Below are 13,960 nucleotides of genomic sequence, written 5' to 3' on the forward strand. Positions count from 1 at the left end.
TTTCCTCTGCCTTCCAAACTCGCTTACTAATTTTCTACCTTCCATTTTCAGCTTTGCTTCTCTCCCATTCTGATTCTACTCTCAGGTTCCCTGCCAAGCTAGTTTAATGTGCCCCCCCCCCGCAACAGCACCAGCAAAACCCCCCGTGAGAATATTGGTCCCGGCTCTGTTGAGGTGCAACCCGTCCGGCTGGTACAGGTCCCACCTCCCCCAGAAATGGCCCCAATGCCTCAGGAATCTGAAGCCCTCCCTCCTGCACCATCACTGCAGCCATGCATTCATCTGCTCTACCCTCCTATTTCTATACTCACTAGCACATGGCACCGGGAGTAATCCGGAGATTACTGCCTTTGAGGTCCTGCTTATTAATCTCTTTCCAAGCTCCCTAAAGTCTGCCTGCAGGACCTCATCCCTCCTTCTACCTATGTCGTTGATACCGATATGGACCACGACCTCTGGCTGTTCACCCTCCCCCCTCAGAATGTCCTGCAGCCGCTCAGTGACATATAAATGCAAGCCTTCCTTTTCTTTCATTGAGTGACCAGAAGATTGGGTGTACCACCAATCAGGCACACCGACCTCTGCTGCCCTGTGGTTTGCACTCACACCAAGCAAGGTACGATTTGGCGTGCTGCTTCACCGAATGTTAAGCATTTTATTCGGACTCAGTTCAGATAGAGGCCTGCCACCTGAAAGCTTACCCACCTTTTACCGGCTATCACTGAACCTATATTGCCAATCCGTGCTATTCAGCTTGTTTTAGGGAGCCAAAGACAATCTCACAGAACTATCTGAATTCATATTTGTGAGATAATGTCCTTGATGTTTTTCATTGTCCTGTATTGACTTGTATTGCTGTCTACCTGGTCAGTACCTACTCAGCAAGTAATGTGTGGTGCAAATCTGCTCTGCTTTTGAACTGCTTTGTTAAACACTCCAGTATCTGTTCAGGAATATAGGGGGAGAAATTCAGTTGATTAGCACCTCCCGTTAGCGCCTGGTGGGGGTGCTAACGGGTGCTTATGAAGTAGTGCTGGGGCGAGGTGAATCCAGCACCGCACGCCAAATCCAGTCGCCCCTTAGCGCCGCCGCTAACAGTTAGCTCCTGTGGCTTTAGCGCCAGGCAGATCGTGACGTCAGTGAGTGTGCAACGCTCACTCATTGCCCGATCTGCCAAATTGATTATTGCCCCCCTGCCTTAGCGCCTCACCCCCAAAAATGACAGGAAGAGGAGACATGAAGCAGGCGGATGGTGGCTCCAGATGTTCTATTTCAAGGGATCAGTCGTAGCTGTCAGTGTCCTGCTGTTTCACTGCTTCCTTGGTAGTGCTGTTTCATTGCTTCCTTGGTAGTGCTGTTTCATTGCTTCCTTGGTAGTGCTGTTTCACTGCTTCCTTGGTAGTGCTGTTTCACTGCTTCCTTGGTAGTGCTGTTTCATTGCTTCCTTGGTAGTGCTGTTTCATTGCTTCCTTGGTAGTGCTGTTTCACTGCTTCCTTGGTAGTGCTGTTTCATTGCTTCCTTGGTAGTGCTGTTTCATTGCTTCCTTGGTAGTGCTGTTTCACTGCTTCCTTGGTAGTGCTGTTTCACTGCTTCCTTGGTAGTGCTGTTTCATTGCTTCCTTGGTAGTGCTGTTTCATTGCTTCCTTGGTAGTGCTGTTTCACTGCTTCCTTGGTAGTGCTGTTTCACTGCTTCCTTGGTAGTGCTGTTTCATTGCTTCCTTGGTAGTGCTGTTTCATTGCTTCCTTGGTAGTGCTGTTTCACTGCTTCCTTGGTAGTGCTGTTTCACTGCTTCCTTGGTAGTGCTGTTTCACTGCTTCCTTGGTAGTGCTATTTCACCGCTTCCTTGGTAGTGCTGTTTCACCGCTTCCTTGGTAGTGCTGTTTCACTGCTTCCTTGGTAGTGCTGTTTCACTGCTTCCTTGGTAGTGCTGTTTCACTGCTTCCTTGATAGTGCTGTTTCACCGCTTCCTTGGTAGTGCTGTTTCACTGCTTCCTTGGTAGTGCTGTTTCATTGCTTCCTTAGTAGTGCTGTTTCATTGCTTCCTTGGTAGTGCTGTTTCACTGCTTCCTTGGTAGTGCTGTTTCACTGCTTCCTTGGTAGTGCTGTTTCACTGCTTCCTTAGTAGTGCTGTTTCACTGCTTCCTTGGTAGTGCTGTTTCACTGCTTCCTTGGTAGTGCTGTTTCATTGCTTCCTTGGTAGTGCTGTTTCACTGCTTCCTTGGTAGTGCTGTTTCACTGCTTCCTTGGTAGTGCTGTTTCACTGCTTCCTTAGTAGTGCTGTTTCACTGCTTCCTTGGTAGTGCTGTTTCACTGCTTCCTTGGTAGTGCTGTTTCACTGCTTCCTTGGCAGTGCTGTTTCACTGCTTCCTTGGTAGTGCTGTTTCATTGCTTCCTTGGTAGTGCTGTTTCACTGCTTCCTTGGTAGTGCTGTTTCATTGCTTCCTTGGTAGTGCTGTTTCATTGCTTCCTTGGTAGTGCTGTTTCACTGCTTCCTTGGTAGTGCTGTTTCATTGCTTCCTTGGTAGTGCTGTTTCATTGCTTCCTTGGTAGTGCTGTTTCATTGCTTCCTTGGTAGTGCTGTTTCATTGCTTCCTTGGTAGTGCTCTTTCACTGCTTCCTTGGTAGTGCTGTTTCACTGCTTCCTTGGTAGTGCTGTTTCACTGCTTCCTTGGTAGTGCTGTTTCACTGCTTCCTTGGTAGTGCTGTTTCATTGCTTCCTTAGTAGTGCTGTTTCACTGCTTCCTTGGTAGTGCTGTTTCACTGCTTCCTTGGTAGTACTGTTTCACTGCTTCCTTGGTAGTGCTGTTTCACTGCTTCCTTGGTAGTGCTATTTCACTGCTTCCTTGGTAGTGCTGTTTCACTGCTTCCTTGGTAGTGCTGTTTCACTGCTTCCTTGGTAGTGCTGTTTCACTGCTTCCTTGGTAGTGCTGTTTCACTGCTTCCTTGATAGTGCTGTTTCACTGCTTCCTTGGTAGTGCTGTTTCACTGCTTCCTTGGTAGTGCTGTTTCATTGCTTCCTTAGGAGTGCTGTTTCATTGCTTCCTTGGTAGTGCTGTTTCACTGCTTCCTTGGTAGTGCTGTTTCACTACTTCCTCGGTAGTGCTGTTTCACTGCTTCCTTGGTAGTGCTGTTTCACTGCTTCCTTGGCAGTGCTGTTTCACTGCTTCCTTGGTAGTGCTGTTTCACTGCTTCTTTGGTAGTGCTGTTTCACTGCTTCCTTGGCAGTGCTGTTTCACTGCTTCCTTGGCAGTGCTGTTTCATTGCTTCCTTAGTAGTGCTGTTTCACTGCTTCCTTGGTGGTGCTGTTTCATTGCTTCCTTGGTAGTGCTGTTTCACTGCTTCCTCGGTAGTGCTGTTTCACTGCTTCCTCGGTAGTGCTGTTTCACTGCTTCCTCGGTAGTGCTGTTTCACTGCTTCCTCGGTAGTGCTGTTTCACTGCTTCCTTGGTAGTGCTGTTTCACTGCTTCCTTGGTAGTGCTGTTTCATTGCTTCCTTGGTAGTGCTGTTTCACTGCTTCCTCGGTAGTGCTGTTTCATTGCTTCCTTAGTGGTGCTGTTTCATTGCTTCCTCGGTAGTGCTGTTTCACTGCTTCCTCGGTAGTGCTGTTTCACTGCTTCCTCGGTAGTGCTGTTTCACTGCTTCCTCGGTAGTGCTGTTTCACTGCTTCCTCGGTAGTGCTGTTTCACTGCTTCCTCGGTAGTGCTGTTTCACTGCTTCCTCGGTAGTGCTGTTTCACTGCTTCCTCGGTAGTGCTGTTTCACTGCTTCCTCGGTAGTGCTGTTTCACTGCTTCCTCGGTCGTGCTGTTTCACTGCTTCCTCGGTAGTGCTGTTTCACTGCTTCCTCGGTAGTGCTGTTTCACTGCTTCCTCGGTAGTGCTGTTTCACTGCTTCCTCGGTAGTGCTGTTTCACTGCTTCCTCGGTAGTGCTGTTTCACTGCTTCCTCGGTAGTGCTGTTTCACTGCTTCCTCGGTAGTGCTGTTTCACTGCTTCCTCGGTAGTGCTGTTTCATTGCTTCCTCGGTAGTGCTGTTTCACTGCTTCCTTGGCAGTGCTGTTTCACTGCTTCCTTGGTAGTGCTGTTTCATTGCTTCCTTAGTAGTGCTGTTTCACTGCTTCCTTGGTAGTGCTGTTTCACTGCTTCCTTCGTAGTGCTGTTTCACTGCTTCCTTGGTAGTGCTGTTTCACTGCTTCCTTGGTAGTGCTGTTTCACTGCTTCCTTGGTAGTGCTGTTTCACTGCTTCCTTGGCAGTGCTGTTTCACTGCTTCCTTGGTAGTGCTGTTTCACTGCTTCCTTGGTAGTGCTGTTTCACTGCTTCCTTGGCAGTGCTGTTTCATTGCTTCCTTCGTAGTGCTGTTTCACTGCTTCCTCGGTAGTGCTGTTTCACTGCTTCCTCGGTAGTGCTGTTTCACTGCTTCCTCGGTAGTGCTGTTTCACTGCTTCCTCGGTAGTGCTGTTTCACTGCTTCCTCGGTAGTGCTGTTTCACTGCTTCCTCGGTAGTGCTGTTTCACTGCTTCCTCGGTAGTGCTGTTTCACTGCTTCCTCGGTAGTGCTGTTTCACTGCTTCCTCGGTAGTGCTGTTTCATTGCTTCCTCGGTAGTGCTGTTTCACTGCTTCCTCGGTAGTGCTGTTTCACTGCTTCCTTGGTAGTGCTGTTTCATTGCTTCCTCGGTAGTGCTGTTTCACTGCTTCCTCGGTCGTGCTGTTTTATTGCTTCCTTGGTAGTGCTGTTTCATTGCTTCCTTGGTAGTGCTGTTTCACTGCTTCCTCGGTAGTGCTGTTTCACTGCTTCCTCGGTAGTGCTGTTTCATTGCTTCCTTGGTAGTGCTGTTTCACTGCTTCCTTGGCAGTGCTGTTTCATTGCTTCCTTAGTAGTGCTGTTTCACTGCTTCCTCGGTAGTGCTGTTTCACTGCTTCCTTGGTAGTGCTGTTTCATTGCTTCCTTGGTAGTGCTGTTTCACTGCTTCCTCGGTAGTGCTGTTTCATTGCTTCCTTGGTAGTGCTGTTTCATTGCTTCCTTGGTAGTGCTGTTTCACTGCTTCCTCGGTAGTGCTGTTTCACTGCTTCCTCGGTAGTGCTGTTTCATTGCTTCCTTAGTAGTGCTGTTTCACTGCTTCCTCGGTAGTGCTGTTTCATTGCTTCCTCGGTAGTGCTGTTTCACTGCTTCCTCGGTAGTGCTGTTTCACTGCTTCCTCGGTAGTGCTGTTTCATTGCTTCCTCGGTAGTGCTGTTTCACTGCTTCCTCGGTAGTGCTGTTTCACTGCTTCCTCGGTAGTGCTGTTTCATTGCTTCCTTGGTAGTGCTGTTTCACTGCTTCCTGGGTAGTGCTGTTTCACTGCTTCCTCGGTAGTGCTGTTTCACTGCTTCCTTGGTAGTGCTGTTTCACTGCTTCCTCGGTAGTGCTGTTTCATTGCTTCCTCGGTAGTGCTGTTTCATTGCTTCCTCGGTAGTGCTGTTTCACTGCTTCCTTGGTAGTGCTGTTTCACTGCTTCCTTGGTAGTGCTGTTTCATTGCTTCCTTGGTAGTGCTGTTTCACTGCTTCCTCGGTAGTGCTGTTTCATTGCTTCCTTAGTGGTGCTGTTTCATTGCTTCCTTGGTAGTGCTGTTTCATTGCTTCCTCGGTAGTGCTGTTTCACTGCTTCCTCGGTAGTGCTGTTTCACTGCTTCCTCGGTAGTGCTGTTTCACTGCTTCCTCGGTAGTGCTGTTTCACTGCTTCCTCGGTAGTGCTGTTTCACTGCTTCCTCGGTAGTGCTGTTTCACTGCTTCCTCGGTAGTGCTGTTTCACTGCTTCCTCGGTAGTGCTGTTTCACTGCTTCCTCGGTAGTGCTGTTTCACTGCTTCCTCGGTAGTGCTGTTTCACTGCTTCCTCGGTAGTGCTGGTTCACTGCTTCCTCGGTAGTGCTGTTTCACTGCTCCCTCGGTAGTGCTGTTTCACTGCTTCCTCGGTAGTGCTGTTTCACTGCTTCCTCGGTAGTGCTGTTTCACTGCTTCCTCGGTAGTGCTGTTTCACTGCTTCCTCGGTAGTGCTTTTTCACTGCTTCTTCGGTAGTGCTGTTTCACTGCTTCCTCGGTAGTGCTGTTTCATTGCTTCCTTGGTAGTGCTGTTTCACTGCTTCCTTGGCAGTGCTGTTTCACTGCTTCCTTGGTAGTGCTGTTTCATTGCTTCCTTAGTAGTGCTGTTTCATTGCTTCCTTGGTAGTGCTGTTTCACTGCTTCCTTGGTAGTGCTGTTTCACTGCTTCCTTGGCAGTGCTGTTTCACTGCTTCCTTGGTAGTGCTGTTTCATTGCTTCCTTGGTAGTGCTGTTTCACTGCTTCCTTGGTAGTGCTGTTTCATTGCTTCCTTGGTAGTGCTGTTTCATTGCTTCCTTGGTAGTGCTGTTTCACTGCTTCCTTGGTAGTGCTGTTTCATTGCTTCCTTGGTAGTGCTGTTTCATTGCTTCCTTGGTAGTGCTGTTTCATTGCTTCCTTGGTAGTGCTGTTTCATTGCTTCCTTGGTAGTGCTCTTTCACTGCTTCCTTGGTAGTGCTGTTTCACTGCTTCCTTGGTAGTGCTGTTTCACTGCTTCCTTGGTAGTGCTGTTTCACTGCTTCCTTGGTAGTGCTGTTTCATTGCTTCCTTAGTAGTGCTGTTTCACTGCTTCCTTGGTAGTGCTGTTTCACTGCTTCCTTGGTAGTACTGTTTCACTGCTTCCTTGGTAGTGCTGTTTCACTGCTTCCTTGGTAGTGCTATTTCACTGCTTCCTTGGTAGTGCTGTTTCACTGCTTCCTTGGTAGTGCTGTTTCACTGCTTCCTTGGTAGTGCTGTTTCACTGCTTCCTTGGTAGTGCTGTTTCACTGCTTCCTTGATAGTGCTGTTTCACTGCTTCCTTGGTAGTGCTGTTTCACTGCTTCCTTGGTAGTGCTGTTTCATTGCTTCCTTAGGAGTGCTGTTTCATTGCTTCCTTGGTAGTGCTGTTTCACTGCTTCCTTGGTAGTGCTGTTTCACTACTTCCTCGGTAGTGCTGTTTCACTGCTTCCTTGGTAGTGCTGTTTCACTGCTTCCTTGGCAGTGCTGTTTCACTGCTTCCTTGGTAGTGCTGTTTCACTGCTTCTTTGGTAGTGCTGTTTCACTGCTTCCTTGGCAGTGCTGTTTCACTGCTTCCTTGGCAGTGCTGTTTCATTGCTTCCTTAGTAGTGCTGTTTCACTGCTTCCTTGGTGGTGCTGTTTCATTGCTTCCTTGGTAGTGCTGTTTCACTGCTTCCTCGGTAGTGCTGTTTCACTGCTTCCTCGGTAGTGCTGTTTCACTGCTTCCTCGGTCGTGCTGTTTCACTGCTTCCTCGGTAGTGCTGTTTCACTGCTTCCTCGGTAGTGCTGTTTCACTGCTTCCTCGGTAGTGCTGTTTCACTGCTTCCTCGGTAGTGCTGTTTCACTGCTTCCTCGGTAGTGCTGTTTCACTGCTTCCTCGGTAGTGCTGTTTCACTGCTTCCTCGGTAGTGCTGTTTCACTGCTTCCTCGGTAGTGCTGTTTCATTGCTTCCTCGGTAGTGCTGTTTCACTGCTTCCTTGGCAGTGCTGTTTCACTGCTTCCTTGGTAGTGCTGTTTCATTGCTTCCTTAGTAGTGCTGTTTCACTGCTTCCTTGGTAGTGCTGTTTCACTGCTTCCTTCGTAGTGCTGTTTCACTGCTTCCTTGGTAGTGCTGTTTCACTGCTTCCTTGGTAGTGCTGTTTCACTGCTTCCTTGGTAGTGCTGTTTCACTGCTTCCTTGGCAGTGCTGTTTCACTGCTTCCTTGGTAGTGCTGTTTCACTGCTTCCTTGGTAGTGCTGTTTCACTGCTTCCTTGGCAGTGCTGTTTCATTGCTTCCTTAGTAGTGCTGTTTCACTGCTTCCTTGGTAGTGCTGTTTCATTGCTTCCTTAGTAGTGCTGTTTCACTGCTTCCTCGGTAGTGCTGTTTCATTGCTTCCTCGGTAGTGCTGTTTCACTGCTTCCTCGGTAGTGCTGTTTCACTGCTTCCTCGGTAGTGCTGTTTCACTGCTTCCTCGGTAGTGCTGTTTCACTGCTTCCTCGGTAGTGCTGTTTCACTGCTTCCTCGGTAGTGCTGTTTCACTGCTTCCTCGGTAGTGCTGTTTCACTGCTTCCTCGGTAGTGCTGTTTCACTGCTTCCTCGGTAGTGCTGTTTCATTGCTTCCTCGGTAGTGCTGTTTCACTGCTTCCTCGGTAGTGCTGTTTCACTGCTTCCTTGGTAGTGCTGTTTCATTGCTTCCTTGGTAGTGCTGTTTCACTGCTTCCTCGGTCGTGCTGTTTTATTGCTTCCTTGGTAGTGCTGTTTCATTGCTTCCTTGGTAGTGCTGTTTCACTGCTTCCTTGGTAGTGCTGTTTCACTGCTTCCTCGGTAGTGCTGTTTCATTGCTTCCTTGGTAGTGCTGTTTCACTGCTTCCTTGGCAGTGCTGTTTCATTGCTTCCTTAGTAGTGCTGTTTCACTGCTTCCTCGGTAGTGCTGTTTCACTGCTTCCTTGGTAGTGCTGTTTCATTGCTTCCTTGGTAGTGCTGTTTCACTGCTTCCTCGGTAGTGCTGTTTCATTGCTTCCTTGGTAGTGCTGTTTCATTGCTTCCTTGGTAGTGCTGTTTCACTGCTTCCTTGGTAGTGCTGTTTCACTGCTTCCTCGGTAGTGCTGTTTCATTGCTTCCTCGGTAGTGCTGTTTCATTGCTTCCTTAGTAGTGCTGTTTCACTGCTTCCTCGGTAGTGCTGTTTCATTGCTTCCTTAGTAGTGCTGTTTCACTGCTTCCTCGGTAGTGCTGTTTCATTGCTTCCTCGGTAGTGCTGTTTCACTGCTTCCTCGGTAGTGCTGTTTCACTGCTTCCTCGGTAGTGCTGTTTCATTGCTTCCTCGGTAGTGCTGTTTCACTGCTTCCTCGGTAGTGCTGTTTCACTGCTTCCTCGGTAGTGCTGTTTCATTGCTTCCTTGGTAGTGCTGTTTCACTGCTTCCTGGGTAGTGCTGTTTCACTGCTTCCTCGGTAGTGCTGTTTCACTGCTTCCTTGGTAGTGCTGTTTCACTGCTTCCTCGGTAGTGCTGTTTCATTGCTTCCTCGGTAGTGCTGTTTCATTGCTTCCTCGGTAGTGCTGTTTCACTGCTTCCTTGGTAGTGCTGTTTCACTGCTTCCTTGGTAGTGCTGTTTCATTGCTTCCTTGGTAGTGCTGTTTCACTGCTTCCTCGGTAGTGCTGTTTCATTGCTTCCTTAGTGGTGCTGTTTCATTGCTTCCTTGGTAGTGCTGTTTCATTGCTTCCTTGGTAGTGCTGTTTCACTGCTTCCTTGGTAGTGCTGTTTCACTGCTTCCTCGGTAGTGCTGTTTCACTGCTTCCTCTGTAGTGCTGTTTCACTGCTTCCTCGGTAGTGCTGTTTCACTGCTTCCTCGGTAGTGCTGTTTCACTGCTTCCTCGGTAGTGCTGTTTCACTGCTTCCTCGGTAGTGCTGTTTCACTGCTTCCTCGGTAGTGCTGTTTCACTGCTTCCTCGGTAGTGCTGGTTCACTGCTTCCTCGGTAGTGCTGTTTCACTGCTCCCTCGGTAGTGCTGTTTCACTGCTTCCTCGGTAGTGCTGTTTCACTGCTTCCTCGGTAGTGCTGTTTCACTGCTTCCTCGGTAGTGCTGTTTCACTGCTTCCTCGGTAGTGCTTTTTCACTGCTTCTTCGGTAGTGCTGTTTCACTGCTTCCTCGGTAGTGCTGTTTCATTGCTTCCTTGGTAGTGCTGTTTCACTGCTTCCTTGGCAGTGCTGTTTCACTGCTTCCTTGGTAGTGCTGTTTCATTGCTTCCTTAGTAGTGCTGTTTCATTGCTTCCTTGGTAGTGCTGTTTCACTGCTTCCTTGGTAGTGCTGTTTCACTGCTTCCTTGGTAGTGCTGTTTCACTGCTTCCTTGGTAGTGCTGTTTCACTGCTTCCTTGGTAGTGCTGTTTCACTGCTTCCTTGGTAGTGCTGTTTCACTGCTTCCTTGGCAGTGCTGTTTCATTGCTTCCTTAGTAGTGCTGTTTCACTGCTTCCTTGGTAGTGCTGTTTCATTGCTTCCTTGGTAGTGCTGTTTCACTGCTTCCTCGGTAGTGCTGATTCACTGCTTCCTCGGTAGTGCTGTTTCACTGCTTCCTCGGTAGTGATGTTTCACTGCTTCCTCGGTAGTGCTGTTTCACTGCTTCCTCGGTAGTGCTGTTTCACTGCTTCCTCGGTAGTGCTGTTTCACTGCTTCCTCGGTAGTGCTGTTTCACTGCTTCCTCGGTAGTGCTGTTTCACTGCTTCCTCGGTAGTGCTGTTTCACTGCTTCCTCGGTAGTGCTGTTTCATTGCTTCCTCGGTAGTGCTGTTTCATTGCTTCCTCGGTAGTGCTGTTTCACTGCTTCCTTGGTAGTGCTGTTTCACTGCTTCCTTGGTGTAATGATATCAGCAAATTGTGATGGCATTTGCCTGTTTGATTATTTATGCCTTACCAGCAGAGGGCATGTGAAAGAGAGAGTTTAGGTTTAGTTTTGTTTTAGATGGATCTCTAAGATGGAGTCTCCTGTAGAGCTGTTAACTGAGTTGTAACACTTTAGATTAAAAGAAATTCTCTTTCATGAATGTGTCGTCATTGAACCCACATACAAACCAATACATGGTGTCAGAAGTGATTGAAGGAGATGAAGAGGTAAAATCTGAAGTTAAATCAGCTCTCCACATATTAGCAAGCCAAAAGGGAACATCGTTACTTACCATTGGAGAATAGCTAACGAAGTGAAAAAATGGAAGGATTACACCCACCGGCGAAGCTTTAGTTGACAGGTAATGTGGCTGAAAATTGGAGGAGGTTCAAACAACGTTTGGAGTTGTATTTAGCGGCAATCGGAGCTGACGAGAAAAGTGATAAAATGAAAGCATCAGTGTTGTTACATGTCGTGGGTGATGAAGCGCTGGAGGTGTATAATAACTTCACATTCGCTGCTGATGGAGACAAAATGAAGTTGGATAAAATAATGGAACAGTTTGAGGCCTACTGCATACCTAAACGTAATGTGACGTTTGAGAGGCACAGATTTTTCACATGTGTACAGAAAACGGGAGAGACTATTGATCAGTATGTGACTGAACTGAGAAACCGAAGCAAAACATGTGAATTTGGGGGACTGACAGACTCGCTGATAAAAGACAGACTGGTGTGTGGTATTCCAGGTAATGGTCTAAGGGAAAGACTGCTAAGAGAGCAAAATCTAGACCTGGGAAAAGCCACAGCACTGTGTAGGGCTACAGAGACTGTGAAGTCACAGGCAAAGGAGCTGTTCAGTGACAGTAGCTGCAACGTGGATGCAGTGAGAAAGAACGGACACAAACCGTTTTACAAAAAGAGCGCCAATGTGAAAAAAGAGGCGTGGCCAGCGAACAAAAATGAAAGGGGCAATCGAAAGTCATGTAGTCGATGCGGTACACAGCATCCACCAAAAAAGTGTCCAGCATATGGTAAAACATGCAATAGTTGCAACAGAAACAACCATTATGCCCGTTGCTGTAAGAACCAAGCGCAACAAAGCAAGATCCATACAGTAGATGAAAGCAAGATAGAGGAGTTCTATGTGGATGTTGTGTCTGAAAACAAAGAAGAAAAAAGAGACTGGATGTTGACACTAAAAGTGAATGACATACACATTCCATTTAAATTGGATACTGGAGCACAAGTTAATGTGATATCAGAGACTGATTTTAAGAAAATTAGACCCAGACCAAAGATACATGGAATAAAAGTGAAAGTGACAGGATACTCAGGTACTAATATACCAGTGAAAGGAAAATGCATTGTCAAAGTGACACACAAGGACAGAGAGCACACGCTAGCATTAATCATGGTGCCAAAGGATGTGCAAGCCATACTAGGTTTAATAGCCTGTGAGAGACTGAACCTGGTAAAGAGAGTCCTCATTGTGGAAAGCGAAGGAGAGACAGTCTATGATGAACTCATGAAAGAGTACAATGACCTATTTCAGAGTCTAGGCTGCCTTCCAGGAGAACGCACGATCAGAGTAGATAAAAGTATGCCAACGGTCATACATCCATGCAGAAAAGTTCCATTTGCTCTTCAAAAGCAACTGAAGGCAGAGTTGGACAGGATGGAAAGCCTGAACGTGATTCAGAAGATAGATGAGCCAACTGAGTGGGTGAGTTCCCTCATCGTTATGGACAAAAAGAATGGAAAGCTCAGAATTTGCCTGGATCCAAGAGATCTAAACAGAGCAATAAAGAGAGAGCACTTCAAGCTTCCTACATGTGAGGAAATCATGTCACAGTTTGCAAATGCAAAGTATTTCAGCAAGTTAGATGCATCATCAGGATTTTGGCAGATGAAACTGGACGAGGCAAGTTCAAGACTGTGCATGTTCAACAGTCCATTTGGCAGATACAGATTCCTAAGATTACCATTTGGCATTGCCTCAGCTCCTGAAGTGTATCACAAAACTATCCATATGATCTATGAGCACCTGGAGGGAGTTGATACATCAATGGATTACATCATAGTATGGGGAACCACGAGAACTGAGCATGACGAGAGACTGAAAAAAGTGCTGGAAGCAATAAGGAAAACAAACCTGAAGCTGAATAGAGAGAAATGCCAGCTCGGGGTGACAGAACTGACATTCGTGGGAGACATCCTTAGCAGTGAGGGCATCAGACCAGATCCCAGAAAGGTGTCCGCCATTGAGAATATGCCAAAGCCACAATGCAAAAAGGACGTGCAGAGGTTTAATGGAATGATCAACTACATGGGTAAATTCATATCCAACCTCTCAGAAAAGATGGCGCCACTGAGATGACTAACTGAAAAGAACATAGAATGGGAATGGAATCATGAGCATGAGAAGTCATGGAGCGATCTAAAGAAACTGCTCACAGAGGAACCAGTTCTGAGGTTTTATGACCCAGCGAGACCCATCAAGATATCATCAGATGCATCACAGAGTGGGCTCGGTGCCGTTCTTCTGCAAAAATATGACTACTGGCAACCTATTGCATATGCATCACACTCAATGACAGACGCGGAGACGCGATATGCTCAAATAGAAAAGGAGCTGCTCAGCATCACATACGCCTGTGAAAGATTTCACCAGTTTGTGTCAGGACAAGCAATCAGTGTAGAGACTGACCAAAAGCCCTTGATTGCATTGTTTCAAAAGCCACTAAATAGCTGTCCGCTTAGAATACAAAGAATGATGATCAGGCTGCAACGCTATACATTGAATGTTGCGTACACACCAGGTAAGCTGATGTATACAGCAGACACGTTGTCCAGAGCTGTTGACCCAAGTGAGCCCGCAAACACCAAAATGGATGAAAAAGTGAACGCCTACTTGGACATGATCACAAGTGCACTGCCCATAGCAGATGCAAAAATGGAGCTCATAAAGACTGAGACAAACAAAGATGAAACAATGAGACGACTGAGGAAAAGTATCTTGGATGGATGGCCCAACATGAAGCAAGACTGCTCACCTAACATGGCAGAGTACTGGAACTGCAGGGCGGAACTATCAGTGGTCGAAGACATCATCTACAAAGGAAGTAAAATAGTTATCCCAAAGAGTCTGAGAAAAGAGATGCTAAAAAGGATCCATGGAGGACATCTGGGAATCGAAAAGTGTAAGAAAAGAGCACGAGAGGTGATGTACTGGCCACGAATCAACCAAGATGTGACAAATGAGGTGTCAAACTGCACAATATGCCTGAAATATCGAGCAAGCAATCCGGTAGAACCACTAAAGCCACACCCAGCGCCAGACAGACCTTACCAGAAGGTAGGCGCTGACCTATTCGTATGTCAAGGGAAGGGCTATCTTGTAGTCACAGACTATTACTCCCTGTATCCAGAGGTTTGTAGATTGTACACCACCACTGCAGATGCTGTGATAACATGTATGAAAGCCATATTCTCCAGACATGGCGTGGCAAGCGAGGTCTTCACAGACAACGGA

Source organism: Somniosus microcephalus, chromosome 8 (genome assembly GCF_052327205.1).
Source record: "Somniosus microcephalus isolate GS21.2 chromosome 8, FLI_Smic_1.0, whole genome shotgun sequence".
In the NCBI taxonomy this organism is placed as follows: Eukaryota; Metazoa; Chordata; class Chondrichthyes; order Squaliformes; family Somniosidae; genus Somniosus; species Somniosus microcephalus.